The sequence below is a fragment of the Apodemus sylvaticus genome, chromosome 8, assembly GCF_947179515.1.
Source record: "Apodemus sylvaticus chromosome 8, mApoSyl1.1, whole genome shotgun sequence".
Taxonomy (NCBI): Eukaryota; Metazoa; Chordata; class Mammalia; order Rodentia; family Muridae; genus Apodemus; species Apodemus sylvaticus.
The window spans coordinates 14520986-14534651 of NC_067479.1; the positions used below are offsets into that span (position 1 = coordinate 14520986).

General features: G+C 32.9%; 1 pseudogene; it reads right to left on the minus strand.

The window, feature by feature from the left end:
• Window positions 1–11732: 11732 nt before the first annotated feature.
• LOC127691837 (uncharacterized) lies at window positions 11733–11830 on the minus strand (annotated as a pseudogene).
• Between the last annotated feature and the right edge of the window lie 1836 nt (window positions 11831–13666).

A 13666-nucleotide genomic window follows, 5' to 3' on the forward strand; every position in this document is an offset into this window, starting at 1 on the left:
ACAGAAGCTGATGACCCCTATGGTTCAATTAGTGAAAAGCTAGAAGAGGTTGAAGAGAAGGGCAGCCTTGTAGGAGGACCAACAGTCTCAACTAACCTGGACCTCCAAGATTTCTCAGACACTGGACCACCAACCAGGCAGCATACTCCACCTGATATGAGACCCCCAAAAGACATATACAGAAGAGGGCTTCCAGGTCTGGGTTCAGTCAGAGAAGATGCACCTAACCCTCAAGAGACTGGAGGATCCTGCAAGTAGGGATGTCTGGTGGGGTGGGATTGGGGCAGTGGGAACATCCTATGGATATGGGGAGGCAGGGGAGGAGGTATGGGATGTGGTACAGTCAGAGGACGAATCAGAAGGGGGATAAAATCTGAACTCTAAAAATAAAATAAAAATAAAAATAAATAAATGAAAGAAGGTAATCCAACCTGAACTGGCAAACAGAAGAAATAAATAATCCCTGTTCATCAGTAACAAAAGAAAACACTCAACCCTCAATCCCCCACACACTACCACCATCACAATCACCACCACCACCATCATCATCATAATAATAATAAGAGGAGGAATCAATAATTATTGTACAATGATATCTCTCAACATCAGTGGTCTTAATTCCTCAATAAAAATATAGACTAGCAGAATGGATTAAAAAAGAGGATCCAACTTTCTTCTGCATCCATAAAATACACTTTAATATTAACAATAGGCATCATAGGTAAAATGTTGGGGAAAGCTACTCCAAGCAGATCAACCTATAAACAACCTGACATATCATTTTAATATCTGAAAAAGGAGTAGTCTTCACACTAACAATAATCAGAAGAGATTGAGTGGGACACTGCATATACAGCAAAGGAAAAAGCTGCCAAGCTAACACTTCAATTCTTAATGTCTACATCTCAAACAGAAGTTTTGCATGCTACTATAGTTTAAATCACATATGGAGCCTCCAAACTGATATTAGGAGACTTCAGAACCCAACTCTTTTGGTAGGTAATCCAGACAAAAATTAAGAAAAAAATGATTGAGACAACTGAGTTATAAAGCAAAAACAAAACAAAACAACAAAAAACCAAAACTCAAACAAACAAGCAAGCAAAACAGTATAAGTTTAAGGGGATAGATATAGGAAAGGGAGGAATCAATATATCTTTATTTGCCGATAATATGGTGATATTTATATGTGAATCAAAATATTTCATCAGGAAATTTCTACAATTGAAAAATACTATCAGCAACGTAACTGAACCCCAAATTAACTCAAAGAAACAAACAATAACAAAAACAGGCCTCTTGCATATAAATGCCAAATGGTCTGAGGAAGAAATCAAGGACAGGTCCTTTTAACAAGAGCTGCAAATGGTGCAACTCTAACCAAGCACATAAAACAATGTGTACTAAACCTTCAAGTCATTGAAGAATGAAATTGAAAGCATATCAGAAGATAAAAAGATTGCCCATGCTCATGAATAGGTAAGATTAACATACTGAAAATAGCCACTGAACCAAGAGCAATAAACAGATTCATTCCAACACCCATCAAAATTCCAGGACAAATCATTGCAGATCTTGGAAGGACATTTCTCAGCTTTATGTGGAAATCCAAAACAATGAGAATAACTTAAACAATCCTGAAACTCAATTTCAAGTTGTACTACAGAGCTTTAGTAATAAATACAAGATAGAATGGGAACAAAACAGAGATAATGATCAGTAGAATTTAATCAAAGACCCAGACATCAGTCCCCACATTATATTTTTGATGAAGAAACTAGAAGTAAACAGGTAAATACGGACACCTTAATTGAATGATGTTCGTTAAATAGGATTACTCCATGTAAAAGAATCCAAACAAATTAATACTTACCACCATGCAGAAGATTCAACTCTACCTGGATCAAAGATCTTAATATAAAACTATATAAACTGAGCCTGAAAGAAGAGAAATTGGAAATAACCTTGAACTCATGGGCACAAGAAATAATTTCAGAAGACAGCGCTATTAACAGAGACATTAAAAACCACAATTAATAAATAGGACCCCATGAAACTGAGAACTTCTGCAGGGCAAAGGATACTGTCATTAAAACAAATTAGCAGTCTGCAAAATTGGAAGAGAATTTTTACCAACTACCCATATTATAGAATGTCATTTTACAGAATATATTAAAACTCAAGAAATTTGAAAAAACTAAACGTTTTCTGTTGAAATTACTTTTACATGGTTTCAGAAAGGTCTGTATTGTTCTCAGTGAACCAATTATGACTATAAAAGTATTTCATGTGTAGTTAAAATATGAATAAATCTAGAAAGTTAGAATGTTCCTTTTATGGGTATTATTTTTCCATTTTTTGTAGGTCTTATGATTTTGCACTAAAGATGAAGAATAAAGTCAGTTACTAGGTCATGCCATTATAGTGACAGAAATCTCAGTAATCTTCAGAGTTCAGAATAAAACAATGAAAAGCTGGAAAAAGATACATACTATTTGTACTATGCAGGAGAATATTTACTTCTATAATACTGTTTAGAAAATAATATTCAATAATATTCAATTCAAATAATATTCATGCCTTTATTTCGTTATTTGATAATTCAATACATCAATGGAAAATTTAACCTGAATATATTAAGAGAAACTGAAAAATTACAGAACCACACTGTCATTTATAAGTAAATGTATATTAGTGGAGTTATTTTAATTTTAAAATGGAAGCTAAATGAATCCTTACGCAGCTCATGACCTGGGAACAAGTTTAATAAAAATAGTCTATAAAAACTAGTCACTAAATCGTTGTTTTAAAAGTAGGTTACAGCACCTTACATGTAAAATAGAACCCTAATTTTTAATTCATCAGCCAACTCTGAAGACATTACAAAAATCCTCTAAAGACCTTAGGGCATCTTACTAATATACGGGTACATGCTTGCTAAAGATGCAGCCAGATCTGGAAAGAGAGAAAGAACAAAATTAAATGTTATGTGAAAATGCACATGACTGTGCCACTTATTGAGGCAGTTTATAATTAAATCTTTTATAGAAGAGAATCATAATTGTTCATTTTTTATTTCAAATGTTTTCTCATTTGAAAATTTTTAAAACTCTTTCAGCATTTTACAGTTATGATTTTAAACTATTCAAGTAATCATTAAAGTTTTAAAATAGAGTTCTAACTAGATATTTAAGTAAATAGGTAGATATTTAAATAAATAAATACAGGGATTTTACTTTTTAAATGTCAATGGCAAAACAAGAAACATGAAGTGTGTTTTAAAGGTTTAATATGTAATTTTTATTTAATTAAGGCACTGTTTGTAAACAGTGAAGTTTTTGACTTACTACTTTTATAATATGTATCCATCCACAATATGGGCATTTGTCTGATGTTAAAATGGAACTCAGAAAATACATTTAAATGGTATGTTAGTTCTAAATTTGGGTAACCGGACACCATTTATATTTATCCTGAGTCTTTCTTTTAACTGTTGTACACTGCAGATAAATCTCTTCAGATTGATGCTGAGATCAGTGCAAAAATAATTGTGTAAGTATAGCTCTTTAGAAAAATGTTGCTCTATATGTACTTTTAATATAACATCAACAGTAAATTATCACTTAAGACCTCTGACATTGCTAGGATCCATAGCTTTTTGCTTGGGTTTATTGTAACAGCTCTACATTCATGCTTTAAATTCAATAAAAATCCAGTTTCATTACATTAAAAGGTGTTGAGCCATTCTTGCCCCAGAGGGCATATCTCTCCTGGTTGGTCAGTATTAGAAGACTCATAGTCCGCAACTAAGAAAGACTGCTGCTGCCTTCAAGTTTCTTTACTTTCAACCCAGGGATAACTTTGTAATCAGGTGATATATCAAATTCTTTAAGTTATTTTTCCTCATGTTTTAGTCATGTTTGATTTTTAAACCTTGAAACAAAGTCCTTGGTTTTGTGTAATACTTGCTGACAGGAGCCTGATATAGCTGTCTCCTGAGAGGCTTTGCCAAAACTTGACAAATACAGAGGTGAATGCTCACAGCTACACATTGGACTGAGCACAGGGACCCCAATGGGGAAGTTACAGCAAGGACTGTAGGAGCTGAAGGGGTTTGCAACCCCATAGGAATAACAACAAAATAAACCAACCAGACTCCCCAAAGCTCCCAGGTCCTAAATCTCCAACCAAAGATTTCACATGGAGGGACCCATGGCTCCAGCTACCTATGTAGCAGAGGATTGGCCTTGCTGGACATCAATGGGATCAGAGGCCCTTGGTCCTGTGAAGGCTTGATGACCCAGTGTAGCAGAATGCCAGGGCTGGGAGGCAGGAATGGGTGGGTAGGTGGGGAGACGCCCTCATAGAAACAGGGGGGATAGGATGGGGGTTTTCAGAGAGGCAAAGAGGAAAGGGGATAGCATTTGAAATGTAAATAAAGCAAATATCTAATAAAAATAATAAAAGTTAAGTTTTAGGCAATTACTTTAATATTTCTCTCTTAGTTGTATGAGAACTAAAATTATCATAGATAAGATGTTGAGAATCTATATAGATTATTCAAATTTTATGTTCCTTATAGAGTGACTCAAATATTCCTACCACCTTAAAAAATATATATGATGCACGTACCACATAAATTATGTTTAATATTTTGAAAATTGATTGTAGGTATTTTAAATCCTCATAAAGTATTTCTCATATATGTCATTGTGAATTATATGTGATTCTAATAGAAAAAAATAAAGAAGTAAAGAAAACATGAGCAGTTGATACAGATGTGCCAAGAGCTGAAAGATGAGGAGGATTGTTAGATGCTAAGATGAAGGTTATTGGGTAAAGACTTTAAAGTTGCAATATATCTAGTTTGAGAAGAATGTCCTACAAATTCAGAAAAGTGGAAATAGGGACTTGAGGCACTGATTTGATTTCTGTAATAGAAAATTTCTAAAGGCCTCTTTTTCTTCTTAAATTCTTATTGGAAGAAAAATACCTGGGATTTTTTATTCTGAGAAATGAAAGCAATAGTTTTATTGCCTTCCAAATTTCAGGCAAGTTTAAGAATAGTAAATGATTCAGATGAGAACACCGAGAGGTGAATAGAAGAAAGCAGTTTTTAATAGAAATGTACTTATGTTGCTTTGCCAATATTTCTTGTTTAGTGAGTAAACACACAGTTTTAGGTGATTGGACACATTCGATTATTATAACTACCAGACTCTGTTTTCATTCTAACTTAAATTTGTATCCAGATTCAACATTACTTGTTTTTTACATGCAGCCGGATAAAGAGGTTGTGAGACTGTGATGCTAACTACGTTTCTGGCAACAGTAGCATGCTGATGGAGCACAAGAATTCATTCTCCCAAGACTACTCTTGACCTTAGGGTGCGGTGAGGACCTTTAATCCTGAATCATTTCAGTTTTAAGTTTTGGCACGTGACAAATGGATTTGCTCTTTAGATTGGAGAATCAAACATGTGTTTTAGAATGTGCTACTCTAAATATTCCCACTGTTTGGATTAGTGTGCATAATTGCCTCTCTTTTCAAACATTCAAATCATCCTTTTGACCTAAAACTATTTATTCAGATACCTTAAGACTGAATGGAATAAATTCTGTTTAAATATATAAAACTGAAGAGGAAATATATTACTACCATACATTTATTTTAATTTCAATTATTCACACAGATTATATAATCCCTAATACTATTAGATTTATTCTAAGTATTGATTTCACAAAATGACTCAGTAGGTCACATACCTAAACATGAGAAATATTGTTATGCATAATTTTCATATTGAATTTTGGTATAGGAAGCATTTACTTAATATTGGTTTAATTTCAAAAACTTTATATTCAATCCCTCCCCTTTCTTGTTTGTGTGTGTGTGTGTATGTGTGTTTGCGTGTTTGTGCATTTATGTTTCTGTGTCTATGCATCTGTGTCTGTGTTTGTTTATGAGTTTTGTCAACTATGATTTGGTAAACCAAGATGATTTTTAAAAATCTTAAAAGACTGTTTAACATATTTTACTGCTTTCTAGAATCCATCTCAAGAGATTCGGTTTTTAATTCCACATTTACTAATTAAAGAACAAGAAAAAAAATTCTCCTATATAAAGTTTTTTTTTTTTACATGAGAAAAGTAATTTTAACTTTGGTTTAAAGAAATGTATGGTGTAAAAGCTATTGAAATAAAATGATAATTGTACACTTATATATTGCCATGCTATTATGCATATTGTAAAAATCCTGTAGTTTCATTATGATAGTAATTAATGTATTCGTTTTAGAAATTCAGGAGGACCATAGTAATGCTATCTTACATAAATGTCCATGTCACACACTGGTTTTCCATGTTCCTCATGCTTGACTCTCAGCATCCTATTCTTCACTCCTTGCTGGTCTTGAACCCTGAACCCTTCTCTTCATCTCTGTTTTCCCACCTGCGATGCTTTAGCCGCCATTCCATCTGGCACATTAGCAAGTGCGCTTACTGTTTTTCTTAGATGAAAGAGAACATGTAGCAATTATGTTCCTAGATGTTGTATTTCACTTAACATTATATTCTCCATTTTCATATATGTTTCTGAACATGAACATTTAATATTATGTAGAAGCTAGCAGTATCCATTGATATCCTGAATGTCCTCTGTATCAGTTAATTTTGAGCATTGTGAATACTTTCACTACAGACAGCAATGTGCAAGCTCTTTTGTTTTATGAATTTTATATCTTTAGATTATATTCTCAGTTGTGAGCTCATTCTCATTCTACATTTTTCTGGAGGAATCTGCACAGTGTTTCCCATGATGCCTCCAGGAATTTGCTTTCATGCTAAAGGTACATATGAGATCTCTTTCTCCAAGCCATTAATTCTTATTTGTCATTTATTGCCATTTTGAAGATTAATATTTTATATGTGGGTTGATACCTCTTTAAGTTTTTATTTCCTTCTATTAATGGCATTTCTAGGTTTCAATACCTATAACACCATTCATATTTCATCTTTGAGAAGTAAGTATCTATTTAGAATTTATTTCTCTAGGCTCTCTCTCTCCCTCTCTCTCCCTCTCTCTCTCCATCTCTGTTTCTCTGTCTCTCTGCCTCTCTCTCTCTGTCTCTCTCTCTCTCTCTTTGTGTGTGTGTGTGTGTGTGTTTGGCTCAATCCTAAGATCTTTACCATGTCAATAAGGTTGACGACTCCTGAACAATCCCCATTATCTCCCTATGCCTAGTTTTACATTTAGTAGTATTAAGTTTATTTTCTTCATTTTAAAATTTCTTTGTCAGTGGTTTTACCATTTAGATTGTGTCATTACATATTTCTTTCTGAGTTTCAGGTTTCAGGTTTAAGCCTTTGATAGATTTTAAGATAATCTTTATGTAGAGTTAAGGAGAATGATTTGCCCTTCTTCTGCATATAGATGTTCAATTATCACCAATACCACTGATTAAAGAAAGTCTTTCAACACTGTTTGCCCTTGTTGTAATAGCAAAATCCAGTTTTATTTATGCTCATAAATGAAATGTATTATCACAACACTATAAAGTTAAACCAAATTATAATATATCAATGCAATTTTAAAGTAAAACTTTTCAGAGCAGTTAAGTGATTAAAATATTTTATTCTTTCTATTTTAAATTTAAAACTCTCATGGCCATTATTTTATTTTGAACATATTTAAATACAACTTGGAAAAAAGAGTAGGGTTTCTAAATGGATTCATAAATGGGAATGTGGTCAAAAATCTAAATATAATAAAAAGTAAATTGACTATTGTTATATAAAATAGTTTCCTTAGACCATGCCTAAAGAATTACTTAGAGTTTTTTTTCCTAATCAACTTACAGAAACTTTTAGTTTACTCTGCTTGAACTACTATTCTGAAGAGCACAGTAAATTCATTTAAAAAATCTCCCTAAGAGTGATTTGTGTTTTATAGGAATGTATGGGAACAAACTGCAAATTATATTATCCAATTAGCTTTACATTTGCACTGAAGTAAATCTTGCTTTCAATTCCCAGTTTAGCAGATCATTTCAAGGTTGTGTTAAATATGTAGCAGCTGGAAGTTGCCAAATGAATGTGTTGAATGAGTGCATTTTACTGAAGTGCGTACCATCTTTTTTGACATGCATGTAATGATAACACATTTTTCTGGCAGCTGGGTTCCCCAGGGCTAAATGAAACTGCAATAGTAGATAAAACAGCCTGATTGTATAATGAACACAATACACTATGGGTATATTTCAGGAAAAAAATTCTCAATCAGATGACTGACTTAAGGGAGGTTATATTTCATAATTCATTATATATAAAAACATTTTCTAGACAGATCTTAAATTTTACTTTACATCAACAAAGGATTTGACAAAGATTTTTTATTTAAAATTATTAGTTTCCATAATTTAATTTTTTTCTATCATAGAGAAACAAAAAAGCCACACACTCTTTGGTACTCCATTCTTCTTTTTTTTTTTTCAAGTGTAAACTTGAGTTATGATAAAGGGTTTTCTTTTTACCAATCATTTAGTTTATTGTAGAACTGAAGCTATAATTGAAAAAAAATCATTTTGTATTAAGGTACTAAATTTGAATTTTGATTATTCTTAATTTCCTAGCGTCATACATTCTGAAAAAAATAAATACTAGCTAGCCAAATAACAAAAATGTTATAGGGTCTTGGAGATATAGTATATATTTCTGCTTCATTTGATCATATTGATCATATATTTTCTGAATATGAGAATAGAGTGACTACATAAGCACTTCCAGATTACTCCTCACACCGTGAAGAGTATATAAAGTGTGCAATATCTATTTTTTATTTTTGTACCACAGGTACTTATAAATGAAATGATATTCAAATACTAATGTCAGTGAAAAAGAAGATATCACAGTGAAAAAACTTTATGACTTTATTACTGTTGGTCATCGGCTAATGAAATAACACTTTCTTACATTGCAAGGTTGGAACAAGTAATACAGAGAAGAGATCTGAGGTTTAAGATAAATAGTTTACTTTCCAATGAAATTACAGTCTTGTTAATCAGTGACTTTAATCTGAGAGGTCTTTTACTGAAGACATTAACTCATTAATCCAAATGTGGGGAATAGACTCTCTCTAATAGTGCTGATACCTTTAACAATTAGTGTGGTTTTCTCTATCTTGTTTACAACAGGAGGTTGAGCATGTTTTCTTGTCTTATTAATTGTGCATCTTTCCTGCCTTCCCTTCCATCTACTGTTTTTTTTTTTTTTTTTTTTTTTTTTTTTTACCATTCTAGACCTGGATGAGAGCTGCGAGTTCACATGACCTGTCTGGAAAGCTATTTTCTGTTATTTGTGTGCTTTAATTTTTAAAATTGAAAATAGATTTTTTCTAATATTGTTGAACCTGATTTTGGTTTTCTCTTCCTCTAAGCTTCCTGGTTTATCCCTTCTTCCATTCTCATCCAGAGCCACACACTTTCTGTCTGCTATTAGAAATAAATAGGGCTTGAAGGGATAGTAAAACAAAATAAGAACCAAAGAAACACAAAGTGTCGTCAGAATAGAGCAATACAAGCATACAGAAAGAAAGAACTCACGAAAAGAAAAAACAAACTGATATAGATTCAAAGGCCCGTTGTTTACACACTCAGAAAGTCCTTGGAAATACAAACTTGAAATACAAAACATATATGTAAAGGAAATATAAGCAAGAAAAGGGGAGAGGGAGAGGGAGAGGGAGAGGGAGGGAGAAGGGGAGAGAGAGAAGAGAGAGAGAGAGAGAGAGAGAGAGAGAGAGAGAGAGAGAGAGAGAGAGAACAAAATATAAAAAAAAAAGATGCCCTGACACATTATGAAACAAGAAAAATCAAAAGTTGGATTCTATTTTGTTTAACATTGACTGCTATTCCTTTCCATGTTTCCCTACCCTTAGGAGTAGGTTTTTTTCCCCCACTGATATACCTTTTTCTCACCTACAGCTCTGTAGCTGACCACTGGCTGAGAATGCATCTTCCTCTTTGACCCCTCTCAAACAATGAAGCAGATCTTCTTGTACAACCTTCTCCATTCGCCCTGTTATCCTGGTTCTGGCTTCAACAGTCATTCTGGGGCAATCCAGTAGTCAAGCCTGCCAGAGAAGCTAATAGGCCAACTAAGTCGATAGAAGAGGTTCTAACCTTCACTCTTCTTTCTTTCCTCCAAATCTAATTTCATAGAATTATCTTGAGCTCTGTAATAGGAATAATGGTTGTGGCCTTCCCTCTCTCTGTGTATCTATTAATGGGGGATTAAGCAAATCCTGATGGAACATGCCAAAGTTTGATCTTTTGATAATTATTGTAATAATATATGCTGCCTCCCCCCCAATGCCTGTGTGCTCCCAGGAATGAGTGTTTCAAGAAGAATACATGACTGTAATCTTAACATGTGCACACAGGAAATACTAACATAATCACTCTATGAATGAAGAGGTAAATCACAAGAATGAAAAGGGATAATTACATAGAGATGTTATTCGTGGTAAATTTATATTTTTTTAAGTTTAAGAGACAGAAATTATTCAAAACAGTGTCCCATATTCTCAGTAAATCAGTATCTATGTTATGGATGCAGATTTCTTACTGGAAATTTTTGTCATAAAAATCAATTCATTAAACTCTTAATATCCCACTCTTCTCAGGAAAATAAATGGAGTTGTTATTTGTATTCTTAGATATGACATTAGATAATAATGAATTATAGCTCCAGTTAGTTTATGAGAACTGAATTCCTAATACTAAATTAACAGTATAATTTTATTAAAGTTAATAACATAAATCTACTTATCCACACTATTTTTATAAGAAACCGAAACTAAAAAAATGTAAATACATTTTTTTGTCTATTTATCTATAATATTGTCCTAATTCTAAAACCAAATTATCTGAACTTATTTTTATAATTAAAAATACAGGCTTAAAATACCTAAAGCAATTGCAAAGTTTAAAATAATAAATATTGAAATATCTGGGATGTCTGATTATATATATTTGAAATTGAACAATTTATATGTTCTTTTAAAAATATATTTAATTTTTATGCATGTTATTGTTGCTTAAAATATTTCATGTTCAAAGCTTATTGCTTATAGATTTTATATATATAATAAGTATATATATACTTATTATGTTCATTTATTTTTAAAAATTTTTAAAAATTCATTTTAAAATGACAAAAATTCATTATATATATATATATATATATATATATTTATTCCAGATTTCATCCCCACCTTGTCCACCCTTTAAATGTTCCATATCCTAAACGTCCTCCCCTAGTCTCTAGGAAGATGACCCTATCCTACCACCCACCACCCCATCAGACCGCCCCACTCACAGTGCCTCCAGTCTCTTGAGCGTTTGGTGCATCTTCTATGACTGAACCCAGACCCAGCAGTCCTCTTCTGTAGATGTCTTGGGGGCCTCATATCAGCTGGTGTATGCTGCCTGGTTGGTGGCCCAGCATCTGAGAAATCTCGGGAGTCCAGGTTAGTTGAGACTGCTGGTCTTCCTACAGGGTTGCCCTCCACCTCAATTTCTGCCAGCTTTTCCCTAATTCAACCGCAGGGGTCAGCAGCTTTTATCCATCAGTTGGGAAAATAAATGTATCTGACTCTTTCAGCTGCTTATTGGGTCTTTCAGAGGGAAGTCATGTTAGGTTCCTTTTTGTGATAGTGTCAGGACTAAAAAAAAAAAAAAATGAAGTGCTTTCTGAATTTGTGTGTCATCCTTGTACAGGAGTCATCTTCTCTGTATCATTCCAATATAGTGCCGTAGAAGTGAGCACTTCTCTTTGTTATTTAGTAGAAGATTTTCATAAAAATTTCAGTGTATACATTATAATTTTCAAGAATGTAAAGGCAATAGGAGGAAATAAAAATGAGTGTATATGAGAGTCCTAGAGAACCCAACAATGAAAGATGTTTACATTCATTATTTTCTACAGGGGGCACAAGCTAATGTTCTCTGGAAATATACTGAATATATTTTTAAGCACTAATGCAATCGGAATGATTGCTATTAACCAGTAACATAACTATACAATGATAGAAGAAGGTGATAGCTGTCATTTGAGTAAAGGGTGTTCACAAATTTAAATAATAATTAGTTTAGAATTAATACACTTGGCAGTGGATTTTGAGAAGTCAGTAAGGAAAGGAAGAGCTTTCCTAGGTATTTCAATCCTGTAATATGACTAAAACATGTGTACACAGACAGAGCGAAGATGAAAAGTGTCAGAGTAATGATAATGAAAGACATTAACAATATTAGAAAGAGAATATGATAATATTCACTGAATTTAAAAATCAATTGTATAGAGATACTCTCCCAGGGCCTCACATCTGACTTTAATTTAATTTAATGCATTATCTCACTCGAGAACTTTGGACAGACACATCTTTCTCTATTGAAATATCTCATCTTGGGAGAAAATCATAGCACTAAAGATTATATTTCTTTCTTAGGATACAACATATAATAGCTCATTTTAAAGTATAAAAAGGACGTCTGATGTTTTGAACTGATAATACCACTCTTGAAAATACACAAAACCTCAAGAAGAATGAGGCTGTTGTTCAGCTTACAGAGAATGTCATTTTTTTTATCCATTCTGGTCCTGTTTTTTTTTATACCTTTATACCAAAAAGTTTCTGTATGGTAAAAACAGAAATCTATGTGCAATTACTTATCAAAGAACCATATTCCACACACATTTATTCTATAGCTGTTGTTATTGAAACAATATTGGAACATAAGCTCTTATACAGATCTTGGAATCTTGCTGACAATGAGGGTTCCACCTATGAACCATATTCACATTAGATACCTTCCAGAAAGTATAGCACAGTATCACTGCTACCTGTTATATTGATTCAAAGAACTCATTAACTCAAATAACTCAGCTAAGGTAGGAAGCCACACAGAATGCACAATAAGCATGAATTTGGTGTATTTGGTAATGGTAGCTATGAAAAAATAAGTTCTGAAAAATAAAACTGAACTAAATAAAACCTGATTATGCAAGTTAGATGAATAACTAATCAAATACTTGCAAATTAATCAAATGCTGCAAGTACAGGCAGATCCATCTGACCTCTGTTAAGTTTTCATTGCCTTAATTTCCTCTTATAAATTGGCAGAAGCTCCTTGGGAGTTACCAATGAATGCTCCATAGAATGCTTAATTCACAGCTAGTGGAGATTGTACACAAAGTTCAGAGATTATTGCATCATACTACATAAATTACATATTGTTGATATATAATATGAAACAGAAATCTAGACTCATGACCTTTATACTAACTTAATATATTATCCCAAACTCAATGAGCCTACAAAAGAGGTGTGTTCCTGATTACTTTCTGAGCTATGATTTTCTTCTTGAAATTGTTAGGTTGACACTGTCTTCCATCTATTTCAGGCTTGGATTTTATGCTTTCCCCTGGAAGAAAAATGTATTTTACACAAGTATAACATAAGCAGTGTTATGCTACATATGATAAGGATAATGGTAAAACCTTCAAGAAAGGTATAAATTCAGGTGGTAATGTACTTTTAAAGAAAGTCAGGAGAAAGCATTTGATTTTGAACAGGGACAATGGAAGTCCCAATATATATACTTTCTTA